The sequence below is a fragment of the Dendrobates tinctorius genome, unplaced genomic scaffold, assembly GCF_039654945.1.
Source record: "Dendrobates tinctorius isolate UK_male_01 unplaced genomic scaffold, ASM3965494v1 ptg000016l, whole genome shotgun sequence".
NCBI classification, from domain to species: Eukaryota; Metazoa; Chordata; class Amphibia; order Anura; family Dendrobatidae; genus Dendrobates; species Dendrobates tinctorius.
Window position 1 is genome coordinate 64,964,547 of NW_027361684.1, and position 19,568 is coordinate 64,984,114.

Sequence of the window (19,568 nt, forward strand, 5' to 3'; positions counted from 1 at the left end):
TCTAAGACTGAGAGGCTCTAACTGTCTTCAAGTGTTTAAAATCCCAGGTGATTGACAGCCTACTTAACTGAGCTGTTTCTCCCAGACCTCTGTCAGCCGTACATTCAGCCAAGTGTGTTTTTTCTCTCTGTGCCTTGCGTTCTGTATGTTGATCTTTCATTGCCTGACCGTGGCCCTCGTTCTGACCATCTGTCTGTTTAATCCCTTCTGCTCTGTTCCGCTATCTCCTGGTATACTGACTTCAGAATGTTACCTGACAACACTTTTGTCTTTTCTGTTAGGCGTCGGGTTCCTGCCACTGCACAGCAGGAATCCAGAGCCTTGCACTTGGCGGTCTCCGATTCTCCTTCGGCCGCAGAGAAGCCTGCTCAGCAGACTCGTCATTCCCAGCACTCTGCTCAGACCAGCACTGTGGGCTTGCTGGCTGCTGCCACCTCTGGTCCACATATAGCAATGCAGGCTGGCCAGCAGCGAGTCTCTCCAGGGGCTAAGTCCTCCTTTCGGTCCATTGAGCATGCCCGTGGAGTGATCTCCCATTGGAAACCGGAGGTCACGTGCTCAGGTCCTTCTCCAGCTCAGATTGGTCCATCCGAAAGGCCAGGAAGGTCCCGGAAGCACACGGCTATAAAAGGTTTGCATGGCCGCTTGGCCATGTGCTAGTGTAGACTGCATTATCAGACTATGAGGAGTGAGTGTTGTATGCATGTATGAATGTCTCTGGTGAATGACTCATTAAGAATCCCCTACCCTTGGTATGCATGTGTTGTGCAGCCTAGCCTGTTAAGCGCCCAGGCGTAGGTGTAGGTAGGACAGAGTCTGAGAAAGGCATCAGTCTCCACCAGTGGCTTGGCACGCATCAGTGCACCTGCTCTTCACTCCGTAGTCAGCATCTATAGCGTGCTCAGAAGGTCTAGAGGGACTCTGACCCCGTGTCCTTAGGGCAGAGTTCTGTGATCGCTTTCTGTGCACTCCTTGGCCGGGCTATGTGAGCTAAACAGGCTCCGGCATTTATCTTCAGTGGTAGTGCGGCTCTGTGAGTTAACAGAGTTTGCTTCTGTTCACACTGGGTGACGTTAACCCACGTGTGACCTTTCCACACCACTTTATACTCCCGCCATTACCTAGCAGCAGTGTCCAACCTTTGCACGGTGGACCCCGGGCTGCGAACGCACCTACTATTATTTTTTAATTTGGTGCGTTCCGCCAGCCCTAATATCTTCCTTCTGTTTGACATACCCTCCTGGCTTCAGATCTTGGACTACTTGACTATCCTGACTCACGACTTGGCTGTAAGAAGTGACTAGCGTAATACACAACCCCTTTAAATTGCCTTATTCCATGATGACTAGATATTTATGAAACCTTTGACAGTGTCAGTAGACATACATTTTTGCAGTTCTCTAAATTTGTCTTCCACATTCCCATTATGAGTGTTCTCAAACTGCCATATGATATTCCAACAGCCTACCCTGTTATGAGCTCATTTTCTCCTTCACCTTTGATGTCCGATGAACTCCCTCTGCTGGTGAAAGGAGGTAGTGAAATTGATTTGGATGGGAAAAACCTGTCATCTGAACAGGTGGAGAGTGATTGGACATCCGGAATCTCTGAGTGGATATAAGGCCGCCGACGCCCTGCTGGGTTGCTGGTGATCCTCTCTGCTCTGAGCTCTGGCCTCCAGTTTAGTCCTGTCTACTAAAGCTAAGTTTTTGCTCTGCGATTGTTCCATGAGATTTTGTCTGCACAGAAGTTGACACAAATGGGTTTGACTGGCTACGAAAGGTAACATCCTCACTTGTGACCTGTTTGCTTGCAATCAGTGTGTGTGCATAAAAGCTTAGTGAGTTTCTGGGATCCAGACAGACTCCTGCATCTTTCATCCAGCCACTATCGTTTCTGCATTGTGAATCATGAGGCAAGCAAAAGAATTGTCAACAGATCTACGGGAAAAGGTAGTTGAGCTGTATTAAACAGGAAAGGGATACAAAAAGATATCTATGGAATTTATAATGCCAGTCAGCAGCATTCAAACTGTGATTAACAAATGAAAAATCAGGGGCTCTGTAAAAACAAAACCACGGTCAGGTAGACCAGCAGAAATTTACTCCACAACTACCAGGAAAATTGTTTGGGATGCAAATAAAAACCCACAAATAGCATCAGCTGAAGCAATGGACTCTCTGAAAACTAGCGATGTGGCTGTTTCAAGTTGCACAATAAGGAGGTACTTGAAGAAAAATGGGCTGCATGGTTGAGTCGCCAGAAGAAAGCCATTACTGCGCAAATGCCTCAAAGTATCTTGCCTACAATATGCAAAACAGCACAGAGACAAGCCTCAGAATTTCTGGAACAAGGTTTTTTGGAGTGATGAGACCAAAATGTAACTATTTGGCTTCAACCATAAACTTTACATTTAGAGAGAGGTTAACAAGGCCTATGATGAAAGGAACACCATTCCTACTGTAAAGCAAGGAGGTGGATCACTGATGCTTTGTGGATGTGTGAGCTACAAAGGCACAGAAAGCTTGGACAAAATTGAAGGAAAGATTAATGCAGCATATTATCAGCAAATAATGCAGTACAAGGGACATATTTGGACGTTCCAACATGACAACAATCCAAAACACAAGGCCAAGTCAAACTGTCATTGGCTACAGCAGAACAAAGTGAAGGTTCTGGAGTAGCCATCTCAGTCTCTTGACCTCAATATCATTGAGCCACTCTGGGGAGATCTCATGTGCACAGTTCATGCTAAACAGCCCAGGAATTTACAGGACCTGGAGGCTTTTTGCCAAGAAGAATGGGCAGCTTTACCATCTGAGAAAATAAAGAACCTCATCCACAACTACCACAAAAGACTTCAAGCTGTCATTGATGTTAGAGTGGGCAATACACGGTATTAAGAAATAGGGTATGCAAACTTTTGATCAGGGTGATTTGGATGTTTTGGGTTGTCATTATGATTTAAAAATAAAAAACACAGTAGTTTGACAATAAATGGCTTCACCCAACTACAAACCACGAGTGGAGAAAATATTTTGGTGTTATCATTCATATTCTCTGAAAATTGGCCAAGAAATCAAATATTCTGCCGGGGTATGTAAACTTTTGAGCACAACTGTATGTTAGTTCCTGTTGCATCACATTTTTGGCAGTTCTTGTTTCCTTCATAAATTACACTAAAATTTCCATTTTTTTATAAAACATTTAAATTTTAGTTTACTAAAATTATTATTTTTTAAAAAATCATTTAAAAAATTTGGGTTACATAAAAGTCATTATACTGGAAAGAATATTTCTTAACTTTTTTTTCCTGTAAACTCAAATTTCTTGTCAATTTTGAATTTTTTTTTCAGTCCTTAAAGTGGAGTAAAGTGTCACACCATTGTTCTCAGCAGCAGCGTTCTGAGAGTCAGAGATGCTTCCAGAGGTATTCCCTATCCTGTTCTCCCATTCAGCACTTTTTCCATCCATTTCAACATTTTCAATGTGCCCCAGACCTCGTTCGAGGGTCTGCCGGAAAAATGCTCGGATTTCAGTTCAAGTAACAAGCATTCGAGCATTTTATTGCTCGGCCATCTCTTTAACTGCCCTAGGCACCTCAGCATCTCATCTATGTAATATTTGCTTAATATTAAAGAAAAAATCAATATCATTATTATTGTTATGCTTTGCTTATATAGCACTATCTTATTCCACAGCGCTTTACAGATATTATCATCACTGTCCCCAATGTGGCTTACAATCTAAATTCCCTATCAGTATGTCTGTTGAGTGTGGGAGGAAACTGGAGAACCCAGTGGAAACCGACACAAACACTGGGAGAGCAATCAAACTCCTTGCAGATGTTGTCCTTGGGGGGATTTGAACCCTAGACCCCAGTGCTGCAAGGCTGCTGTCCTAACCACTAAGCCAACATTCTAAAAAAAAAGGACCTCTGCATTTTACGTACTTATTCATTTCATAATTTTGGATTTCCTTTTGCTTTTTAAAGGACAGTAGAGCAAAATATAAAATTGAAGCCCGATGTGAATATTTAAATAACAGGTGTCGATAAATGTACTTTATGCAGTAAAGCTTAACTTCTTCACGTTTAAGTCACCACTCCCTCCCTCCCTCTCGATTTCCTTCTTCCTGTTTCTCATATGCTGGAAAGTCCTTTCAACTATTAGCTAATGTCTTTTCCTCTGACCATGCAACTTTATGTCGGACATGGTAAAAATATTCTGCTTCTCTTCTATCTTCCATGAGTGTGTTGTTCTCAATGCTGAATGTTTTTTTTTTAATAGTAAGAATGAAAGATTAGATCTTGTTTTTTACGTAGCTTCTTGAAATGGTTCTCTGACATTTTGTAATTTGCTTGCTTCACTTTTCTTGAACGTTTTCTACTTACTAGTTATTTTAGCTCATGTTGATAACCTGCTGATGTTGATTTTTGAAATGGAAATGTAGTTTTACTTTACTGTTTCAGAAAGTGTTGAATATTTGCTTGGCTCTGATCTAGGTTGTACATAAATTCCTGCACGGTCCACAAAAATAGACAATTTTTGTCAAGCATTTGTAATGCAGTTAACATATCGATATGAGTATAATGTGGTCTAGACATGCACTATATGCAATATCAAACTTACGTATACTGTATATTTTTTTGTTTCAAGAGGACCTGTCACGTGTCCAAAATCTATGTGCTGCCCAGAATATGCCAATGGTTTCCGTTTTTGTTTAGTTCCTCTATTGGGGAGAAATGACACTTTTCCCTCTTTTGGCAGTAAGTACCTTTGTGGTCCAAGAGGGTGTGGTCAGAAGAGTTTTCTTAGGTGGTGGGTTCTCTTTTAGCCTTCCCCCTCTATAACACTGCCAATCACAGCTTGGCAGGATCTCAAACTGGTTAAGCAATGTGATCTCAGGAGATCAACCTGGTCTAGTGGGACCACACTGTAAAAAGGCTAATCTGAGCACACGCCACAGGGTGACCTTCTCTTTTTTTTTAGACACATGACAGGTCTCCTTTCAGGGTTGAAACATTTGTGTTGAATATTGCAAAAAAAAAATATTTTCTGCTGACCCGTAATGTTTTTACTTTTTCTTTGTTGGTGCTGTGTGAGGGCATGTTATTTATATAGCGAGCTGACATTTTTATTGATAGCAATTTATGGTACATACAATGCTTTGAACACTTTTTATTGCACTCAGGGGAGTGCGGTGACCAAAAACAATGCATTTTGGCATTTCGATTTATTTTTGCTTACAGCATTTACAATATGGGTTAAACGCTCTTATATTTTGATAGATAAGTTTTTTATGGATGCGACAGTACCAAATATGTTTTTTTTTATTTATTATGAAAAAAAGACATGGGTGTTCAATTTTCGTTTAAACTTTTTTTATTTTTTTATTTAATTATTATTCCCCCTAAGGGACTTGACCCTATGATCGTCTGATGACATAATATGTATTGTAATACCAAAGCATTGCATTTTATAAGGCAAATCACAGTTTGCTATGATGCCAGCCTGCGGCTGAGAATGAATATACTGTATTTGGGAGAATCTGAGCTCCATAATGGAAATATGTAAAAGGCAAACACTTCTAAGGGAACATGGGAATAAAACACAGGCAATACGAAAAGTACTACCTTAGATGCCCCTGAACAAACCAAAATGTTTAGCTTGTGTTATTAATCCCACTAGTTTTTAAACTTTTAAGTCTTAAAAACGTTACAGTAGCTCCAAATGGAATAGCTCTGCTAGGCCCACCAATATGTTAAAAATGCCTCAGATGCTTATTATCCAATTCACTCTTTTGCTCAATTTTTTTAGCATAGTTGTGGCAGTTCATGTAAATTTTATTTATGTGAGTATATAGTACCATTCATATAGATGATGACAGCTAAAATTATACATACCTTCTACTTTAACTGTATTCTACTAAACTATGATGTGAACAATCAAAAAAGTTTACTAAAAAGGTTCGTCTGAAAATGATATTGCCAATTTTTGGCCCTTTCATATACCAAGAGAAAACACAGCTATCTCCCTGAAAAAACACCTACTGGATTAGGGCAGATCTATCACCACAGTGTGCTTTAACCACTGTAATTGTAATGCCCACTGAGTCAGTGACAGAACAGAAAATGTAGGCAATCCCCACATGTGTTGAGGTTGTCCACCACAGAGTCTCAAACATAATATACGAGCACTCCCAGATGCTTGGATAAGACCCAAGCGTGCTCGGATAAGACATTATCTAAGCACATTCGCCCCCACAGAGCCCTAATTGTAACATTGGCTAGTCTTTGTGACATTACATAAAGAGACAGAAGGATTTGCATAAGGCTAGGTTCACATTACTTTAAGCAGCCCGTTCAACGCATAGCGTTGACGGGTTGCGTTAACGGTATAGCATAACGAGATTGCGTTACGTTATACCCGCTAGTGCAGATGAATCATGATGATTCATCTGCACTAGCGGTGACGGAGCCTCAGATGCTGCAGCCAGCGTCCGAGGCTCCGTCAGTGAATGAAGGCACATCGCGAACACGTGCCGCTTTACGGCATGCATTGCGATGCGCCCGACAATGGGCTAAATGGCAGGGTTAATGGACTGCGTTACACCGCATTATACCATGGCTACGTACCTACACATGGACACAAGCACGGGTAAGAGATGAGTACAACTCAACCAATCCTTTCTTGTTCCCTTTCCCCTAGGCAACTTGGCCACGATAATATTAGATATGTGGAGGCATTTCATTGCTGCATGCCATAGGGAACAAGTCTTTGTGAATGGATATTGTTATTTGGCCTTCCATTTATTGAATCTTAGGCTAGTTTCACACTTGCTTTTTTTTGCAGCGCGTTTTTCCCGCAAAAAAACGCATTGAAAAAACGTATACAAAAGCATACAACTGCTGGGTTTTTTTCAAGCATTTTTATGAGCATGCATGAAAAAAACGCAGCGTTTTTATGCGTTTGTATGCGTTTTTAGTGCGTTTTTACCGCGTTTGCGGTTTTTTCCAACATTAGGTGGCCCCTCACACTAACCCAAACCATGACTTTACTAACCCTAACCCTGACCCTAACCCTTAACCCTAACCCTGACCCTAACCCTAACCCTAACCCTGACCCTAAACCTTAACCAAACCATACTTAACCCTAACCCAAACCCTAAACCCTAACTAACCCTAACCCTAACCCTAACCCTGACCCTAACCCTAACCCTAACCCTGACCCTAACCCTAACCCTGACCCTAACCCTTAACCAAACCATACTTAACCCTAACCCAAACCCTAAACCCTAACTAACCCTAACCCTAACCCTAACCCTAACCCTAACCCTGACCCTAACCCTAACCCTGACCCTAACCCTTAACCAAACCATACTTAACCCTAACCCTGACCCTAACCCTTAACCAAACCATACTTAACCCTAACCCAAACCCTAACTAACCCTAACCCTGACCTTAACCCTAACCCTAACCCTAACCCTGACCCTAACCCTAACCCTGACCCTAACCCTAACCCTGACCCTAACCCTTAACCAAACCATACTTAACCCTAACCCTGACCCTAACCCTTAACCAAACCATACTTAACCCTAACCCTGACCCTAACCCTAACCCTGACCCTAACCCTAACCCTAAACCCCCTTAACTAACCCTAACTCTAACCCAAACCCCTAAATTCCATGGTTAACAAAAAAAACGCATGTGCAAAAAAACGCATACATGATCATGCCAGTGCGCACGTATGCGCATCCATAGGCTATAATGGCCATTTTTAGCGCAAAACGTGCGCATACGTGCGCATGCGCTTTTTTGCAGGGCCAAAAAATGCAACATGCTGCGTCTGGAAAATACAAACGCACACCCCAAAAAAACGCAGCGCATGAAAATCGCATACGTGCGCTTACCAGCGCGCAGGTATGCGCACCCATGTTAAATATAGGGGAAAAACGCATGCGCAGGTATGCGTTTTTTTCCAGCGCAAAAAAACGCAAATGTGAAACCAGCCTTATGCTGCACAGGCAGCTTGTAGATACATATCTCTTTGGATAAATTCAGTGTGATATATATGCTGTATATGGAGGACCTCACCTGCACTTTGTGCTCATGGAATGGCACGTTTCTTCAATAACTGGTGCACCTTGACCTTTATCATCTAAGCACTGCATTTGTTTATCACATAATGGAATAATTGTGGTCTGTTCTTATATATTTGTATCATTAAAATCATTCTTATATTGATACTATCTCAGACTCTGCTGTTATGGATTATATGCTCCAATTTTTTTTCGTGTGTGCAACTGTCTATGGGAACGCATGTGTATGCAAGGACATGCGTACGCATGCATTCGATACGCATGCATTATTCAAAATACATATGGAAATCCCATGAGACACACCCATTTTTGCCTGATGTCATATCAAATGCATGTGCATAAACAATGCAAACGCATGCAAAAATGCATACAAACGCATGCACATGCAGCGCTTTTTCCGTCATGCGTAAGATGATGCGCATAAAAAGCGCTGCATAAACATGCATTTTGCAAGCTGCGGACTCAAATGCTAATGTGAACCTAGCCTTAAAGAATTCATGCTGTTTTGAATGCAAAGGAAGGACACACCAAATACTGATTTGATTTAGATCTATTTTATTCACTTACTTTGTATTTTCTTAACTCATAAAAATAAACTATGAACATTTTTTTAAAGAATTTTTACTTTCCATCTCTGTCTAAAACTTTTGCAGAGCACTGCATAGTATGTAAATCTTACTTAGCAAAGAGAGTATACTCATTTATGCTGAGCATTATATATATATTTACATTTATTATATATATTCCGTATATACTCAAGTATAAGCCGACCCGAGTATAAGCAGAGGTCCCTAATTTTGCCACGGAAAACTGGATAAGCTTATTGACTCGAGTATAAGCCGGGTGTGCATTGTCCCCTCATTCTTGTCCTGCACTGTGTGGCTCTCCCTCATCCCATCCTTGTATGTATGTCTAAGCTCAGCTCTCTGTCCTCCCCCCGTCCTTCTCAGTGCTCCCCCTTCCTCCTCTGTGCTCCTCAGTTCTCCCTCGTCCTTGTCTGTGCTCCCCCGTGCTTCCTCCATCCTCCTCTGAGCTCCCCCATCCTACTCCATGCTCCCCCCATCCTCCTCTGTACTACCCCATCCTGCTCTTTGCTCTCCTGTACTTCCCCTGTCCTCCCCCGTGCTTCCCCCATCTTCTCTGTGGTCCCCCATCCCGCTCCATGCTCCCCTGTGCATCCCTGTCCTTCCCTGTGCTTCCCCCATCCTGCTCCGTACTCCCCTGTGCTTCCCCCATCCTGCTCCGGGCTCCCTTGTGCTTCGTCCATCCTCCCCCGTGCTTCCCCTGTCCTCCTCCGTCATACTCACCCTGCTGTGCAATCACTGAACATCCCTGCATTCTCCTTTGTCCTGGTGCAGCAGCTTTTTCCTGTGTTGAGCGGTCATGTGGTACCGCTCTTTAAGGTCATGAATATGGATGGCACGGAGTGGAGTTGCGTCCATATTCATGACCTTAATGAGCGGTACCATGTGACCGCTCAACGCAGGAAGAAGCTGTCAGCCCTGGGACAAAGGAGGATGCAGGGCACATTCAGCGATGGTACAGCAGGGTGAGTATGACGTGTCAGCCACCGGCTCCTGCCGTTGCTCCCCCTCTCCCGCTGGTTTCTGCACAATGACTTGTGTATAAGCCGAGGGGGCATTTTCAGCACAAATTAATGTGCTGAAAATCTCGGCTTATACACGAGTATATACGGTATATAATATATATACAGTATATATTTTCAGGGCCACCATCAGGGCATTACTGCTCTGCCTGGCGTAAGAGCAGAGGAGGCCGCATTGGGCTCTGTCTCTTCTGCTCATCGTGACCCAGTGGCAGGATTCTGCCGGTGCAGAAACTGAACCTGCGTCTGAGACGCAGGTTCAATTGAATTGTATTGCCATGTTAAAATAGTTAAAAATAGTTAAAATCCACCAGCCAGTCAGAGGCTGGCAGCTGCCGTCAGAGCGCACATCACCGGCATATGACGTCATTGTCATTCGCCATCGAGTCCGCACTTGAAATGCCTGGAGGGAACGCGCCAGCTAAGGAGAAAGTTTTTGTTTTTATTTTTATTGAAAGTGGCAAGCCGCAATATGTTTTGATGGCAGGATGGAGACACAAGGAACATGTTTCTCCATCTTGCCCAGGGCAGAATGGAGACAAGGGGCAGAATGAAAACACTGGGCAGAATGGAGGCACAGGGGCAGAATGGAGACACGGGGGCAGGATGGGGGACACAGGGGCAAGATGGGAGACACGGGGGCAGGATGGGAGGCACGAGGCAGGAAGTCAACACAGGGGGCAGAATGGAGACATGGGCAGAAAGGAGGCACGGGGCAAGATGGAGAGATTAGGACAGGATGGAGACATGGGGCAGGATAGAGAAATGGGGCAGGATGGTGACAGATGTGGCAGGAATATGGGGCAGGATGGCAATAGATGGGGCAGGATCATGGTGCAGGATGGAGACACATGGTGCAGGATCATGGGAAAGGATGGATACGATGGAGACAGATGGTACAGGGTCATGGAACAGATGGGGCAAGATCATGGGACAGATGGGCAGGATCATGGGACAGATGGAGCAGGATGAAGACAGATGGGGAGGATGGAGACAGATGAGGCATAATGGGGAGATCATGTGGGGTAGAATGGATACTCATGAAGGTAGAATGGGAGAACATATGGGGCCAGGATGGGAGAATATATGGCTGGAGCCAGGAATGAGATACACAGGGGCCAGGATGGGGGATATTATTACCATAAGGGCTTATTAAGGGATATTATTACTGAAGTGATGTATTTATTTTATTTTTTTAAGGATACTGTTTTAAATGGGGGGGTGGTCCTGTTACTGTGCAGAGTGACACTATGTCACCTTTCTTTCTTCATTTGGTGTAGTGTAGATTTTGGACAAAAATAAGTGATGTGTTCTGCAAGCGGAGCTCTAGATAACTCTGCTATTTCCTGCAGAGATGAACCCTGGATGGAAGAAGTGATGGCGGTCTGTGCTGGATGAAGATGAAAAGTGAAGATGAAGGACTTCACCAAGAGACTAGTGAGTCAGTGTGTTACCTCTACACTCACTATCCACTGTATACTATATACAGAGGTCCTGTTTACAATGTCATCAGTGATCACAGTATTACCTTTACACTGACACTATATACAGAGCTCCTGTGTATGTTATCACTGGTGATCACTGTATTACCTGTACACTGACACTATACCGCAAAGGGTCTGAATACTTATGACCATGTGATATTTCAGCTTTTCTTTTTAAATAAATTTGCAAAAAATTCTACATTTCTGTTTTTTCAGTCAAGATGGGGTGCAGAGTGTGCATTAATGAGAAAAAAATGAACTTTTTTGAATTTACCAAATGGCTGCAATGAAACAGTGAAAAATTTGAAGGGGTTTGAATACTTTATGTACCCACTGTATACAGAGCTCCTGTGTATAAAGTCACTGTTGATGCTAGTATTACCTGTACACTGACACTATATACAGAGATCCTGTGTATGTCACCGGTGATCACTGTATTACCTGTACACAGATACTGCATACTAAGTACAGATCTCCTGTGTATAATGGCACTTATGGTGATAGTATTGTGTTTTTTGTTAATGATCAGTATTGTAGTATTCATTTCACTATGTGGTGGTAATATGTTGTCTGGCCATGGTGTGGTGGTATTTGTTGCTTGTTTGTGCTATTATTCAGTCACTGTGAGGTGGTAATATGTGGTCTGGTCATGTTGTGTTGGTAGTTGTTCCTTGTATGTGGTATTATTGGTCACCATGTGGTGGTAATATGTGGTCTGGACATGGTGCTGTGGTATTTGTCTCTTGTATGTTATATTATTCGGTCACTGTGGTGGTAATATGTGGTCTGGACATGGTGTGGTGGTATTTCTTTCTTGCTTGTGATATTATTGGTCATTTTAAAAATTGAAAAATAAATAAAAATATGCCTAAATTGTATTGCATATTTTAACAAATGTTTAATATTTTAGAGTAGAGTGGGGCCTGGCCAAAAGTGTCTACCATGTTATGGTGGCATATTAAAAAAATATTTTGGCCAAAACAAAAGCTGATGGCTATATGTGTGATCTGGTGATGGGAGCTCTTAATGTGTGATTGGTGAGAAGGAGTTTTTCCAAGAGAGAGCAGTGGGACTGGACAGTTCAAAAAGGTGGAGGCGGGGCTGGGGTGGAGCCTGGGTGGAGTCTCAAGGGAGCCCCAAAAATGTTGCCAGTATAGAGCCCCGAAATTCCTAGTGACAGTCCTTTATATATTAAAATGTATTTAAATATATACAGCTCTGGCAAAAATTAAGAGACCACTTTGAAATGTTCAGTTTGTCTGATTTTTTCTTTTATAGGTACAGTATATTTATGAGTAAAATATAAATTGTTCTTTTAGTCTATAAACTTCTGCCAACATGTCACCGAATTTCCAAGCAATAAATTTTGTATTTTTTTCTGACAAAGAAAAATGGTCACAATTAAAAAAAACAGTGCTTTCAGATCTCAAATAATGCCAAGAAAACAAGTTCATAATCATTTAGAAACAACAATACTGTTTTAACTCAGGAAGAGTTCAGAAATCAATATTTTGTGGAATAACCATGATTTGTAATCACAGTTTTCATGCATCTTGGCATGCTTGCCACCAGTCTTTCACACTGCTTCTGGACCCAAAAAAATTAAGCAGTTCTTTGTTTGATGGCTTGTGACTATCCATCTTCCTCTTGATTACATTCCAGATGTTTTCAATGGGGTTCAGGTCTGGAGAATGGGCTGCCCATGACAGGATTTTGATGTGGTGCTCTCGTAATTTTTTACCAGAGCTTTATATACAGTGGGGAAAAAAGTATTTAGTCAGCCACTAATTGTGCAAGTTCTTCCACTTAAAAAGATGAGAGAGGCATGTAATTGACATCATGGATAGACCACAACTATGAGGGTCAAAATGAGAAAACAAATCCAGAAAATCACCTTGTCTGATTTGGCAAGATTTATTTTGCAAATTATGGTGGAAAATAAGTATTTTGTCACCTAAAAATATGCACGATTTCTGCTCTCACAGACCTGTAACTTCTTCTTTAAGAGGATTCTCTGTCCTCCACTCATTACTTGTAGTAATGGTACCTGTTTGAATTTGTAATCAGTATAAAAGACACCTATCCACAAACTCAAACAGTCACACTCCAAACTCCACTATGCTGAACACCAGAGCTGTCGAAGGACACCAGAAACAATATTGTAGCCCTGCACCAGGCTGGGAAGACTGAATCTGCAATAGGTAAGCAGCTTGGTGTGATGAAATCAACTGTGCGAGCAATAGTAAGAAAACGGAAGACATACAAGATTACTAAAAATCTCCCTCGATCTGGGGCTCCACACAAGATCTCACCCCTTGGGGTCAAAAGGATCACAAGAACGGTGAGCAAAAATCCCAGAACCACATGGGGGGGCCTAGTGAATGACCTGCATAGAGCTTGGACCACCGTAACAAAGACTTCCATCAGTAAAACACTACGCCGCCAGTGACTCAGATCTTGCAATGCCAGACATGTCCCCCTGCTTAAGTCAGTATATATCCGGGCCTGTCTGAAGTTTACTAGAGAGCATTTGGATTATCCAGAAGAGTATTGGGAGAATGTCATATGGTCTGATGAAACCAAAGTAGAACTGTTTGGTAGAATCAAAACTCGTAGTGTTTGGAGGAGACAGAATGCTGAGTTGCATCCAAAGAACACAATATCTATTGTGAAGCATGGGGGTGGCAACATCATGCTTTGGGGCTGTTTCTCTGCAAAGGGACCAGGATGACTGATCCGTGCACATGAAAGAATGAATGGGGCCATGTATCGTGAGATTTTGAGTGCAAACCTCCTTCCATCAGTAAGGGCATTGAAGATGAAAGTGGATCGGTCTTTCAGCATGATAATGATCCCAAGCACACCACCAGGACAACGAAGGAGTGACCAACATACCACCAACAGTGTGTGCCAGCCTTGTGAAGACTTACAGAAAACGTTTGACCTCTGTCATTGCCAACAAAGGATAGATTACAAAATATTGAGATGAACTTTTGTTAATGACTTAATTTCCACCATAATTTGCAAAATAAATCTTGCCAATTCTGACAAGATGATTTTCTGCATTTGTTTTCTCATTTTGACTCTCATAGTTGTGGTCTACCTATGATGTCAATGACAGGCCTCTCTCATCTTTTTAAGTGGGAGAACTGGCACAATTGGTGGCTGACTAAATAATTTTTCCCCCATTGTATATACTGTATGTGTGTGTTGCTCAGTAAAAATGAGTACATTCTCTTTGAAAAGTAAGATATATACATTTCACTGAATTCTGTAATGAAAGTTATTATTAACTCTACTTTCATGCTATGCATGAAAAAACGTTCTATGAAACGCATTCTGGTCAAAATTTTGGAAATTGTTCCTGAGCTCAGTGAGATATTGATTAAGATCTTACTTTTCAAAAGGGGGTGTACTCATTTATGCTGAGCACTATTTACAATTTCTAGACATAATTGAATTCTCAAATATGAGATATTTAATTGCAATCTAAAAAAGATAAATAAAAGCAATATACCAAGCAGCATGTAATATATAAGTGTAGCAGGCTGCAAAATAAAAATATAAACAGTTGTAAAAAAAGCCAGCACATTGGAAACACTTGTCATGAGTGTGCCAGGCCTCCTCCCTTTGTGGAGATAAGTATCGCTGCTCTTATTGGACCTGTCTTTTGCCAGATAAAGCACAGTGAGAACTTTTACAACTCTTATTTGCTAGGCGATGCTGCCTGTGTTTTTTACAGAAACATCTGGAAACAATTATACAGAGGTAAGTGAATACTGAACAAACCCGACAAAGCAATGAAAGACAGAAAGTAAAGGGTTGGTTAAGGCTAGAGTTAAAAATGAAAAAATAATCAGAGAACTGTAATAAACAGAGGAAGCAGGAAGTGAAACGCAAACAGAATACATTTTATGCTGGTAAAAGCCTCTTTAGCTATCTTACACTTCCAGAAGCACCAGCTTTAAAAAAAAATCCATGAGCATTTGCCTTATTAATATATAACGATATAAAAAAATATGTTTACATGGATACAAATTTGTCTTTGGTATAAATCTAAAAAAATATTAGAGAAAATATATACGTGCGGCAGCGCGGTGGCCCTGGGTTCAAATCCCAACAAGGACAATATCTTTATGTTCTCCCCATGTTTGTGTGAGTTTTCTCCGGGTTCTCTGATTTCCTCCCACACTCCAAAGACATACTGATGGGGAATTTAAACTATGAGCCCCATTGGGGAGAGTGATGATAATGTCTGTAAAGCGTGGTAGAATATGACAGTACTATATAAGATATAAGCAAAGCGTAATAAAAATGGAGACATGTCTCCCAGAAATGTTCAGTACTCAATATATAAAGCTCACGAAAAAGTGAACACCACCAATAGATTTATTCTTATATGAAGGGAAACAGGGAGAAAGGAGGGAAAAGATTAAGAACTTTTGAAAAATTGGGAACTGGCGATCAGTTTGACATTTAGAATCTTCTTAACCAGTATAGGGAAAATAACTGAAGTCTCAATTAGGCCGGGATCACACTTGCGAGTGCAATGCGAAAAACTCACACGGGTCTCTCGCATCAACCGCCGGCACTCAGACCAGAGTGTGCGGCTGCACACTCCGGTCCGAGAGCCAGCGGCAGTGCCAGGTGTTGATGAGAGAGACTCGTACGAGTTCCTCGCATTGCACTCGCAAGTTTGACCCCGGCCTTAGGGTGGTAATACAGTCGTAAAATTGTCAGAAACTCCTCACCAAATTTTCAGGGTCTATGGAGAGTTATTGGAATAGTTGTGACACCGACATCACCATGTTTATAAATATACCCCTATTTTGTACCACTAACCCACTAGCAGCTCCTTTCAATTATACAGACAGTAAATGATAGAGATTAAGGTGTAAAATTAATATTGGTCACCCACCCTGATCGTATATCGTTCTATTGTACAGTATGTGTTTGGCTTTTATTTTGCTCTGCGATAATGTAAGATATTTAATTCCATATTATTTTGAATAATCCTTACTATTACTGCATATAGCATTTCATTTTGTGACATGGCAGTAGAATGGTAATTTTATCTTTCCAGATTTGAAATGATAAATTGGTGTGCTATGTAGAAATCAACCACTAATTGAAGCGCTGTATATTCATGTATTCAACAGCATGGGTACAACTGTTGAGCTGGAGTGCCGCAAGTGCTGAGTGCAGCACTGATTGTGGAAGCAAGCACTCACAATCCCAATGTGATCAGCACTTCATGAGGTAGTCACTGCCCTGTGGCACATCCCCATAGTATAACTATTCCTATTTTTTATATTATTTAATATGCATTGCTTATATAGTGCTATCATATTACACAGCACTTTACATACATTATAATCACTATCCCCATGGGGAGCTCAGTATGTCTTCGGAGTGTGGCAGGAAACTAGAGTACCCTTAGGAAACCCAAACAAATACGGAAATAACATAAAGTGGGTACGGAAAGTAATCAGACCCCTTTAAATTTATCACTCTTTGGTTCATTGCAGCAACTTGGTAAATTAAAAAAGGTTATTTTTTTCTCATAAATGTACACTCTGCACCCCATCTTCACTGAAAAAAGCAGAAATGTAGACAATTTTGCAAATTTATTAAAAAAAGAAAATAGGGTCCTCCTAATTTTGTTAACCAGTAAAGGAAAAATTGAACAGCTGCGGCCTGGTATTCTCAGGTTGGCGAGGCCCATGGATTTTGGCCCTCTCCAGCCTAAAAATAGCAGCCCGCAGCCACCCCACAATTGGCACATCCAAAGATGCGCCAATTGTGGCACTTTACCTGGCTTTTCCCACTTATCCTGTAGCGGTGGCAAGTGGGATTCATATTTGTGGGGTTAATGTCACCTTTGTATTGTCAGGTAGCATCAAGCCCACAGCTTAGCAATGAAGAAGCGTTTATAAGACACCTATCCTTTACTAATCCTTTAGTTATATGGTAAATAAAGACACAGCAAGAAAAAAGTCTTTTAATTGAAAAATTGACACAGACTCCTTTAATAGATCTTAATTAAACCATACTTACTGCAGCGCCTATTCCACCAATGCCCTTGTCTCCTGGCAGAGAATTAAAATAAAAAAGCAACCATATCGCTTTCTGGCCTCCCTCTGGTTATTACTGAAGGTAGTGGAGCTGGTCAGATTGACAGAGGGGTTGTGAGTTCCCTTTCTGGGCTCCCTCTGGTGGTTACTGGAGGTAATGGAGCTGATCTGATTAACAGAGGCTTGCCAGCTGATGATGAGGACGACGATTGGAGATCTGGGGTTTCAGATTGGGATTTAAGACAGCCGATTCCCTCTATCCCTGCTGGTGATTTTCTTATTGCCTCCTGAGGTCTGATGTTTCCAGCTCAGTCCCTGCATGTTCAGCAAAGTGTTCATTTGCTATTCTGATTGCATTTGATCTGGTTTTGTCTATCTCATTTTTGTGTGGGTCAGCCAGATCCGGCTGGGGCTGTGCTGAATCAACGTCCATATGTTACTGCTTGTGCCAGTTTGTTTTTGTCCCTTATTAGATTGGCCTCTTTTTGCTCTGCTTTCAGAATATACCAGAGTGCTGATATAGTGGGTGAAGTCGTGCGACTTCACTGTTTTTTGCATCAGATGTGTTGGACTTTTTGCAGGGTTTTTTGCGTGATTGCAGACAGCGTCTTTCCTTTCCTGTCCTGTCTAGTCAGAGTGGGCCCCATCATTTGCTCAGTCTATTTTCCTGCCTGCGTTTGTGTTTTCATCTTGTCTCACCGACAATATATGTTTGGGGTCTATCTATTCCTTTGGGGTCTGCTCTGGGGCAGTTTAGATTTCCCCTTTCTTGCTTTAGGCTTAGTTAGCTCTCCGGCTGTGCCGAGGCGTCTAGGATCATCGTAGGTACGCTCCACAGCTACTGCTAGTTGTGTGGATAGGATCAGGGGTCTGCCATCCGCTTAGTTACCAACCTCTCTGGTTTTCTGTGGCTTAGCTTGGGCTTGCTCTCCTCCTCTGAGACCCAATCATAACACATATCCTTACCTGTCTGCCGAGAAGATATTCATACTGTCCCACGACGACTCCAGCTCTGCTAAAGCTGGATGACTTTGGCTGAGCAGTGGCATTATGCCACCATTCAGCTTGACATCCAGAACACAGCTGAGCTTGAAGATGATCACCGGAGATAGCTCGGTCCCCGTAGCCATAGTTGTATTTTCTGGAAAAATATTCTGTTCAGGCAAAAACAATTCCAGTCCCATGTCAACCTGTGACACAAGAGGAAGTTACAAGTGTCTGACTTATACAATACTTGTAACACAATGTCCACAGCTTGTTTTGGGTTCTTACTGTACCTATCCAGTATAAAGTGTCTCCAATAATGTGCAGGGGAGGAAAAGGAACACAGAGGTATATATATATATTGTGGCGTGGCTAAGGGTCGTATAGCCAATGGGAGGTATGTGTCTCGAGGTGGCTTGTCTCTGTGATGTAGCCCAGAGTGTTTTCTTTAGTGCACATAAGCACTAAGGGACGTCACCAAACTTCTATATGTGTTTAAGGACCTGTGGTGATGTCACAGTCACGTGACTAGTCAGGTGGTGGGAACGTGGGTGTGCCTATAACTTTATAATGTAAACTACTGCTTAACACAGGGCTGTATGTGGGGAGGGATAAGCCTCCTGTGTGTGTTGAGGTTCCAGGACTGAGCCTAAAGTATTGTACATTTGTACTGTGTTTTGCCTGAACTAAAGGCTATTTTGTTCTGTTCTGTTTTGTGGGTTTGTGGAGCAATAAACCCCCTGAACTTTAAAAGGAACGTGCCTCCTGATTGCCACCCGTTGCACCTGAGCGAGTACAATCCCTACTATATATATATATATTGGATACTATGTTACTTATATATTGTTCCTTAGAAGCATGTGGATATGCAAGAATTGTGAGCACAATTACCATGCAGGGCCACCGCAGGACAAATTAAAGTGTTGGTCAGCCGCTACCTAAAATGTCCTTTCTAAATATCTACTTTACAGCCTAACCACTTTTGTAATGAGCTTTATTATAACATATCCTATACTTCTCAGTATCTAGTTAATCCTTAAATGTGCTTTTTTTACTCCACTCCTTGTGATGTTTTTTTGAGAGGAGTCTCAAACAGGACAGCTCAGGAGGCTGGGGCTGCACTCACTTCTTCGCAGCACTTATCGCTCCTCCTAGAGCAAGATGTCATCTGGAGACAGTGCTGCAGTGTTAGTCACTGCTTCTATCTCAACCCCTTGACAATGTCTTTTTTCACACTTGGAGATCCAGCGCTGTGCTCAAATCTTCCTTAGATCCAGGACGTCTTCAAATTGCGACAATGCAATAAACTATAGTAAGAAA

At 42.0% G+C, this 19,568-nt stretch overlaps 1 protein-coding gene across 1 annotated transcript in view; it reads left to right on the forward strand.

Annotated features, from left to right (window-relative positions):
* Nucleotides 1-4,160: 4,160 nt before the first annotated feature.
* LOC141080594 (granulocyte-macrophage colony-stimulating factor receptor subunit alpha-like) overlaps nucleotides 4,161-19,568 on the forward strand; it is a 116,268-nt gene continuing 100,860 nt past the window's right edge. The window contains exon 1 of the mRNA XM_073565921.1: nucleotides 4,161-4,215. The gene's annotated coding sequence lies outside the window, so the exon portion shown is untranslated. The remainder of the gene's footprint in view (nucleotides 4,216-19,568) is intronic.